The sequence below is a fragment of the Ahaetulla prasina genome, chromosome 3, assembly GCF_028640845.1.
Source record: "Ahaetulla prasina isolate Xishuangbanna chromosome 3, ASM2864084v1, whole genome shotgun sequence".
NCBI classification, from domain to species: Eukaryota; Metazoa; Chordata; class Lepidosauria; order Squamata; family Colubridae; genus Ahaetulla; species Ahaetulla prasina.
In genome coordinates, this window is record NC_080541.1 from 195,207,509 (window position 1) to 195,215,705 (window position 8,197).

The window sequence follows — 8,197 nt, forward strand, 5'->3', positions numbered from 1 at the left end:
CATTTCCTCCCAATCAGCTGGGACTTGGGAGGCAGAGAATAGATGGGGGTGGGGCGAGTCGGAGGTGGTATTTACCAGTTCTCCGAACTACTCAAAATTTCCACTACCGGTTCTCCAGAACTGGTCAGAACCTGCTGAAACCCACCTCTGGCCCTAACCCAGTGGTGGGATTCAGCCAGTTCGCACCACTTCAGGAGAACCGGTTGTTAACTTTCTTTGTTAAATTACTTGTATCCCACCACTGCCCTATCCATATCACAAAGTGTAAAACAATATAGATTCCCCTTTACAATCAGTATTACAGAAAGCCCAAATGGGGGCTCTTAATTTTTATTGTTGTTAAAGATTGCTAATCTGGTCAGTGCATCAGGTACAGATTCTTCCTTTTGCCAGAACTCTAAATGGACAATTTCAGATTGTCACAAATGTGGCATGATTATGTTAGCAAGTTGCTAATGAGGGAGCTATTTTCATCACTATATATTTACTTACAAGGGTCTTCTGGTGATTTAATTATGTTGCAGAACAGCCTGTACTGCTTTGTCTTGGCTGACCATAAGGCATTGCTTCCTAATCTTTCTGAGTCATGGCATATTTGAAACTGAACTATTCAGCAATAGCCTGCTGACAGTGTCAACATGATTGCTGGTAGTACTAGGCAGGAGCATGTAAGACTGATACACTCCCATCCTATCCAGTTCATGAACCTGCCCCCCCCCAAAAAAAACTAAAAAACTAAAGAGAAAGAAGGATATCTGGACTTACTTGCATTCTGTACTGAAAATCATAACTATTTTGAATTGATTCTACATAGGACGGAGCCAGGTTGTCCTTATGCTAAACCCAGTGCTTATGCTAATTTTACATAACTCTTGACCGAATTTCAAAAACTCTGCAAATTGAGACTGCTGACCTTTGGTGCAACTTGGAATAGAGAAGAGAATACTGGAAAGAAGATAAAAGAAGTTTCAGAAGGAGAATGGGTGTTCCCACCCATTTTTGCCTCTTGCCCCATTCACTTTTTAGCCCCAACTATTACATTATTAGCGAAGGAATGTGGATGGTGACCCTCCGCCCCCCCCCCCGAAAAAAGATTGTTCATCTCGTCAATAGCTGGCTTGGAGGCACTCAAAAACAGCGGATGGCCCCCATTTTGGCACCGGAGACCAATTCTGTGAAAGACATTTTTTCTATGGACCGGGGCAGGGGGCAAGATGGTTTCGCTTGCTCACCCACCACTCAACTCCAGCTGTGCAGCACAGTTCCTAACATGACACGGACCAGTACCGGTTGGGAACCACTGCTTTGAAGATTTTTATTCAATAGAAAAAAATGCATTACTTTTGTTTGGCTAAAAAAACATCACTTAGGACAGTGGTTCTCAACCTTTATAGTGCTGCGACCCCTTTAATACAATTCCCCACGATGTGGCGACCCCAACCATAAAATTATTTTCGTTTTGAATTTATCGCGCCTGAAGCCAGATTAGGTTAGCAATTGGGAGTGATTGCAGCTGGCTTGAGAGGGAGATATCAGAGCAAAGATTTCTCTCTTTTTTAATTCATCGCGCCTGAAGCTGAATTCGGCTAGCGATTTGAAGAGCCTGCAGCTGGCTTATGGAGTCAACCATTGGAGCACGATTCTTCGACTCGCAAGTATACTTCCCATATTTCCGATGGTCTTAGGCGACCCCTGGCAAATCATCATTTGACCCCCAATGGGGTCCCGACCCACAGGTTGAGAACCGCTGACTTAGGAGGTGTACTGAAGCTGGATGACAGGAGACTAATTGGTGATAGGATAGGATGATTTTTAAATTTTAAGTTGGGATGGAATCTTAATAAAGATGGATGTGAATTAGAGAAGTATGAGAAAGTGAGGTTCAGTAATTCATGAGAAATGACTCTTCTGTAGCTTTTATGATGCTTAAAGCATGCAGCCATGAATCACGTTATTCCCTTTAGCAATAGCACTCAGACTTATATACCGCTTCACAGTGCTTTACAGCCCTCTCTAAGTGGTTTACAGAGTCAGCATATTGCCCCTAACAATCTGGGTTCTCATTTTACTGACTTTGGAAGGATAGAATAGAATAGAACAGAACAGAATAGAATAGAATTCTTTATTGGCCAAGTGTGATTGGTTGGACACACAAGGAATTTGTCTTGGTGCGTACGCTCTTGGTTTGCATATAAGAAAAGATACATTCGTCAAGAATCATAAGGTACAACACTTAATGATAGTCATAGGGAAACAGTCAATATAAATCTTAAGGATACCAGCAATAAGGTTACAGTCATACAGTCATAAGTGGGAGGAGATGGGTGATAGGAACGATGAGAAGATTAATAGTAATGCAGACTTAGTAATTAGTTTGACAGTATTGGGAATTACTTGTTTAGCAGAGTGATGGCATTCAGTTCTTGTGTCTAGTTGTTCTGGTGTTCAGTGCTCTATAGTGTCTTTTTGAGGGTAAAAGTTGAAACAGTTTATGTCCAGGATGCAAGAGGTCTCTAAATGGATGGAAGGCTGAGTCAATCTTGAGCAGATGAGAATCGAACTGCTGGGAGCTGACAGCCGAATTAGCCTGCAGTACTGCATTCTAATCACTGCACCACCATGGCTCTAGCTCTAAATGATTCGTGCTGATGATCTAAACAAAGTTTACCCAGTATTTCCTTTTAGGGGAGTTATTTACTGCATGTATTTGGACACAAATTTATTCCGCTAAAATGGATCAGCTCCTTCTTTCCTGATGATTTCTTGCACTGGTGCCAAGCATTTGAATTAGTTTTGAAATTTGTACGTCACGTGTAGGTTAGTCATAGTTTGAGCAATCCCATCTTCATGCCATGACCATGAAAAATGAAACCAGAGCCAAGAATCAAACAATGCTATTGTAGTTAAGAGTCATTTGTTTTCGTTGCATTTGATCCCTGATTTTGATCTGTTTAGACAAAACTATTATTTGATAATATTGCCATTCTGATGTAATTTTTTGCATAGGAATGCTGCAGAACTTTGGCAATAAAACATTTCCCTGGATTTTTCCCCTCTGCCCTTTTCTACTGACTGTGTTACTAACCATGTACTGTAGAATGGGAGGTTGGATTTGAAATCCAGATAGATTTTTTCACCTCAATGATTCCATATCTTTCTGGTTGTGTGTTTTTTTTAAAAAACATAATAATGATAAGAGTATTTAGAGAAATACAATTGCATGGATAACAGATTCTTAAGTAGCAGATCATGAGGACTAAGGAACTAATGCAATCCCAAAATAGGAGTTGCTGAACTTGGATTTTTCATGGAATTGTTTTTTGGAGAGGAGTGTATATGTGTGTACAAGTTTAAATTATGGCAATTACTAATTGTATACACCATAAGGACTCATCAGATGCATCTTTAATACAATTTCATGGAAAATCTACTAGTTTGTGACCAAAAGATGAAATTTAATATTTAAATATTGGGGAAGTAACCATGCTGATTTCATTTCATTTAAATGTTATAAATTAAATTAAGCATAGTTCTCTTTTCCTTCTAATACCAGCTCTTTTTGGTGGACTGAAGTACCTTGGAATATCTCTCAAAATCCTTTTTTTTTGGTCTTTTCTTTTCTGAAACATTTGGTTACCATTTACATAATGATATAATTCCAAATTAATTTTGAAAAGGATGGGCAAACAAATGAAAGATTAAATGCATTTTTTTTTACAAATATCAAAGGTTTGCATAAATAATAGGAATGCAAACACATTGTTCTGGTGACACATGCAAAGTTGACAAGCAAAGCATACATGTTATCTGAACAATGTGTTTGCATGTTATGGTTTTCTGGCTTTTGTCCCTATCAGTAGACATATTCTGTTAAACATGAATTCTACAACTGATGTACTTTCAGCTTTTTAAAGAAGACTTTTATTTCTTATAAAAGTTATATTTCTTATAATGATTTATTGCACTTTTTATTAGTTAGATCCAGATTTATTCTTACCAAGAATCATGGTTGGAAAAGTTCTATTGAACTAAAAGAAAGGGGAAAAAAATCCAACCCAGTTTTCAGAAAGCTGAATAATGCAAATTGGAGATTTAAAGGTTCTATTATGACTTGGTGGGATGTATATTTTGCTCTGTAAAGTTTTCCCTTTATTATTCTTTTGTACTACAGACATTGCAAAATGCTTTTGAGGGCTTAGATTTTTTGTGCGTGTTGTTTAAAGCCACATAATTGTGTGGAACGTGGGAATATATATACAGCATAACACAGTCGTGTAGTTAGCAAAAGAAAGGAGAAGCTTGACTTTTCCTAATAGCTACAAAAGGCCTTCCTGATTTGAGGGAGGGGGAGGACATTCCTAGATTTAGCCTCTGAGTTTTCCTTAGATCTGTCCTTCCATTAACTTCCCAAGAACCCCTCTTCAGTGGTGAAATCCATTTTTTTTTACTATCGATTCTGTGGATGTGGCTTGGTGGGTGTGGCTTGGTGAGCATGGCAGGGGAAGGATACTGCAAATTCTCCATTATCGCCCCACTACTGGGAGAAGGATATTGCAAAATCTCCATTCCCACCCCGCTCTGGGGCCAGCCAGAGGTGGTATTTGCCGGTTCTCCGAACTACTCAAAATTTCCGCTACCGGCAGGGGTGAAATGCTCCCTGTTCGGACCGGCTCGCCCGATCCGGTAGTGATGGCGACGGGTGGTTCGGAGAACCAGTAGCAAAAACCCCTGGCTCCGCCCTCTGCCTCTGCTGAGCCTCACCATCATCAGAGTTTTTTTTTTTTTACTTTTAAAAGCAATTTTTCTTCAGCCGAAAACATGCCTTTAAAAGTAAAAAAAAGCCTTTGATGATCCCACGGCTCAGCTGAGATCGTAAGAGCCTTTAAACTCTTTTTTTAAACAACCTCTTCGGCCGAAGAGGTTGCAAAAAAAAAAAAGTTTTAAAAGGCTTCTCTCGTGATCCCAGCTGAGTTCCTCGTCACCAGAACCTTAAAAAACATGTTTTTTGTAGAAAACCTCCTTTTAAGAGGTTTTGGGCTGCGATAAGGCACTTACCTAATTAACTGCTTGCAGAAAATATGACTTCTGTAACAGAGTTGTTAATGCTTGGAACTCACTACCTGACTCCATAGTCTCTACTCAAAATCCCAAAATCTTCAACCAAAAACTGTCTACTATTGACCTCACCCCATTCCTAAGAGGACTATAAGGGGCGTGCATAAGAGCACAATAGTGCCTACCGTTCCTGTCCTATTGTTCCCTTCATTATATCAAATTAATATTATTGATGCATATTTTTTACTTATATATTTTCTTCAATGCATGTTGTTTTATCTATGACAATTGTTTGTGTATACTGTTGTGACAAAATAATTAAAAAAATGCCATGCTTTACATCGGTTGCATCAGCTAGCAACTGATTCGGCCTACCTGAAATCCACCTCCTAGTCAGCAACTGAATCTGCCTGCTTTGCAGGCTGAGGAACTATGGGAATTGAAGTTCACAAACCTTAAAATTACTAAGGTTGGAGATCCCTGATCTAAAAAATATAAATAAAATTAAATAAAATAATAAAATAAAATATTTGTGCAGCTTTCTGAGATTTGGTGTTTCTGTAGTGTTTCATTCTAACTACACAAACACACAAAATCTCACAAAGCTGTATGTGGCATTTTGTGTGTGTGTGTGTGTGTGTGTGTGAATCAGTTGTGTTGTGTTGTGTGTGTGTAAAGTGTGAAAATTGGTTTTTGAGCTTTTTGTGATTATGTGAGGTTCCTGCATGTTGCAGGGGCCATTTTGGGTGAAGTGCAGCTGCTTTTACATTGTATGTGAGTCAGTTGTGTTGTGTTGTGTTGTATTGTGTGTGTGTAAAGTGTGAAAGTTGGTTTTTGGTACCTCTTATTGTTTTGTATACCTTGTTTATTATTTTTATTATTTATTGTTATTGGCCACGCCCACCCAGTCATCTGACCACCAAGCCACACCGACCAATTAAACCATGCCCACAGAACTGGTAGGGAAAATTTTTAGATTTCACCCCTGGCTACCGGTTCTCCAGAATCTGTCAGAACCTGATGGATTCCACTCCTAATGGAATATAATCTGTGATGAGGTGACCAATGTTGCCATTCTTTGACTGGCGGTTCCACCATCTTTTAAAAGATACTTGAAATTCCTCTTCGTATTACTTTTCAAATTCTTCTGCATGGTTTATTGCATACTTGTATATAGGGTCGGAAGAACATTTTAAATATCGTTTTGCTTTTCTTAGGGAACAAGAATGTTTTCCTGTTCCTTCTTCTACGTTCATCCCTATTATTTTAAATTTACAGCTATCAGAGGGAAATGAAAGCTGTGACTCTGAAGGCAAATGTCTATCACCAACTTCCCTAGAAGTGATGAGACTTCCAGCTAGCACTGTCTATGACATTTATCACACTTGATCTCCTTATAAAGTCTAGCTTTTGTGTAAAGGTCATCCTATTCTGCTTTAAAAACACAACCACCATAATACCAGTAGTAACATGACAGCTATATAAGGCAATGGAGAAATGGGGTTCCATATTTAGAATATCTTGCTCAAGGTCCATTTATAGAGGAAGAAGGGACTAACTCAGAAGCAGCCCAGACTGGATTAGATTATTTCCAGAGAGCCAATCAATATCCCAAATCCTTTTGAAGAGTCTCTGCACACACCCTGTGTATCTGTTGTCAACAGCTGTGACAATGGCTTCTTTTGTTCCATGTTTATTTTCTAACCAACTTTAAAGCAAAAGCAAACCTCAACCAGATTCATGAACCGGAAGACGCAAGGTGCCACCCAACAGGCACGCATGGTGGTCATAGCAAACTGGAAATGACCACTTTTATTAAAATGTGACAGTACATTACCAAGACTGTCGATTTTCTTATTTCTAATGTCTGTTATCTTTATCTTTATTCTAGCTGTCTTTATCTTGAAAGGGAGCTTAAAAACAAATCTGTGTAAAGCTAGTCCTTAACTTACAACAGTTCATTTAGTGACTGTTTGAAGTTACAGCATCACTGAAAAAAGGGATTTATGACCATTTTTCGCACTTACGACCATTGCAGCATCCCCATGTTCACGTGACCCAAATTCGGAGGCTTGGCAACTGGTTCATATTTATGACGGCTGCAGTGTCCCCGGATTATGTGAACTCTTTTTGCAACCACCTGACAAGCAAAATCTATGAGGGAAGCCAGGTTCACTTCTCAACCGGGTTATTAACTTAACAGCTGCAATGATTCACTTAACAACTATGGCAAGAAAAGTCATAAAATGGGGGAAACTTGCTTAAATGTCTCACTTAGCAACCTAAACTTTGGGTTCAATTACAGTCATAAATCAAGGACTGCCTGTATTTCAGCAATACCACATTTATCTGATTGGGGAATGTCCACTGACTTGTTATTACCTTTTGAGATAAAGGGGTGGGATTTTACCGGTTCGGGTGAACCGGTACCTGAGACGATCAGCTGGGAGTGAACCAGTTTGCCCCGAAGATCAGATAGGCCCACCCTCCCGCTCATGCTATTTTCCTACCTTTATCTTCTCAGCTGATTCGCGCAGCAGAGCAGATTGCCACGCCTCAGCTGTGTTTCCCCCCGCAAAGAAACATGGAAGTGAAGATTTTTTCAAACTATGCATGCACACAAAGCACGTATCAGGCACGCATGCGCGCAAAGCACACACATGCGCACAAAGCACGCAATCACCGAACCGGTTTTTAAACCGGGAGGATCTCACCACTGGCTTGGTGGTCTTATATTTGTGTTCACAGAATGTTTGGAAAGTTTGAGAGGCACAGGATATGTGCCAGGTATGATGCATTCAAGAGTGGCTCTTCTATCGTGTGGTCTGAATCACTCAGAAAAGCAGGCTGGTTCTGGTCGTATTCTGTGAAAGGGAGGCTGGAGGCCACTGCTTCTAGGACATCATCTCTTCCTGGTTTCAGAATTTGTTTCTGCATTGTTCTGTTAGTAAGGTTTGAAATTTCTTCCTAGAGCAAACTGGTCTGCCTCTGCTTCTCACGAAGACTGCTTACTTTGACTTATGGATAGGCGCATGAGAAGGGCAAGGTCACTGTAGAACAAACGTGCCTCTGTGTATATTTCTGGTGATCACATTGCCACCTGAAGCGTCTATTTAGTTTGCTAACTTCCACTCCTCCTCCC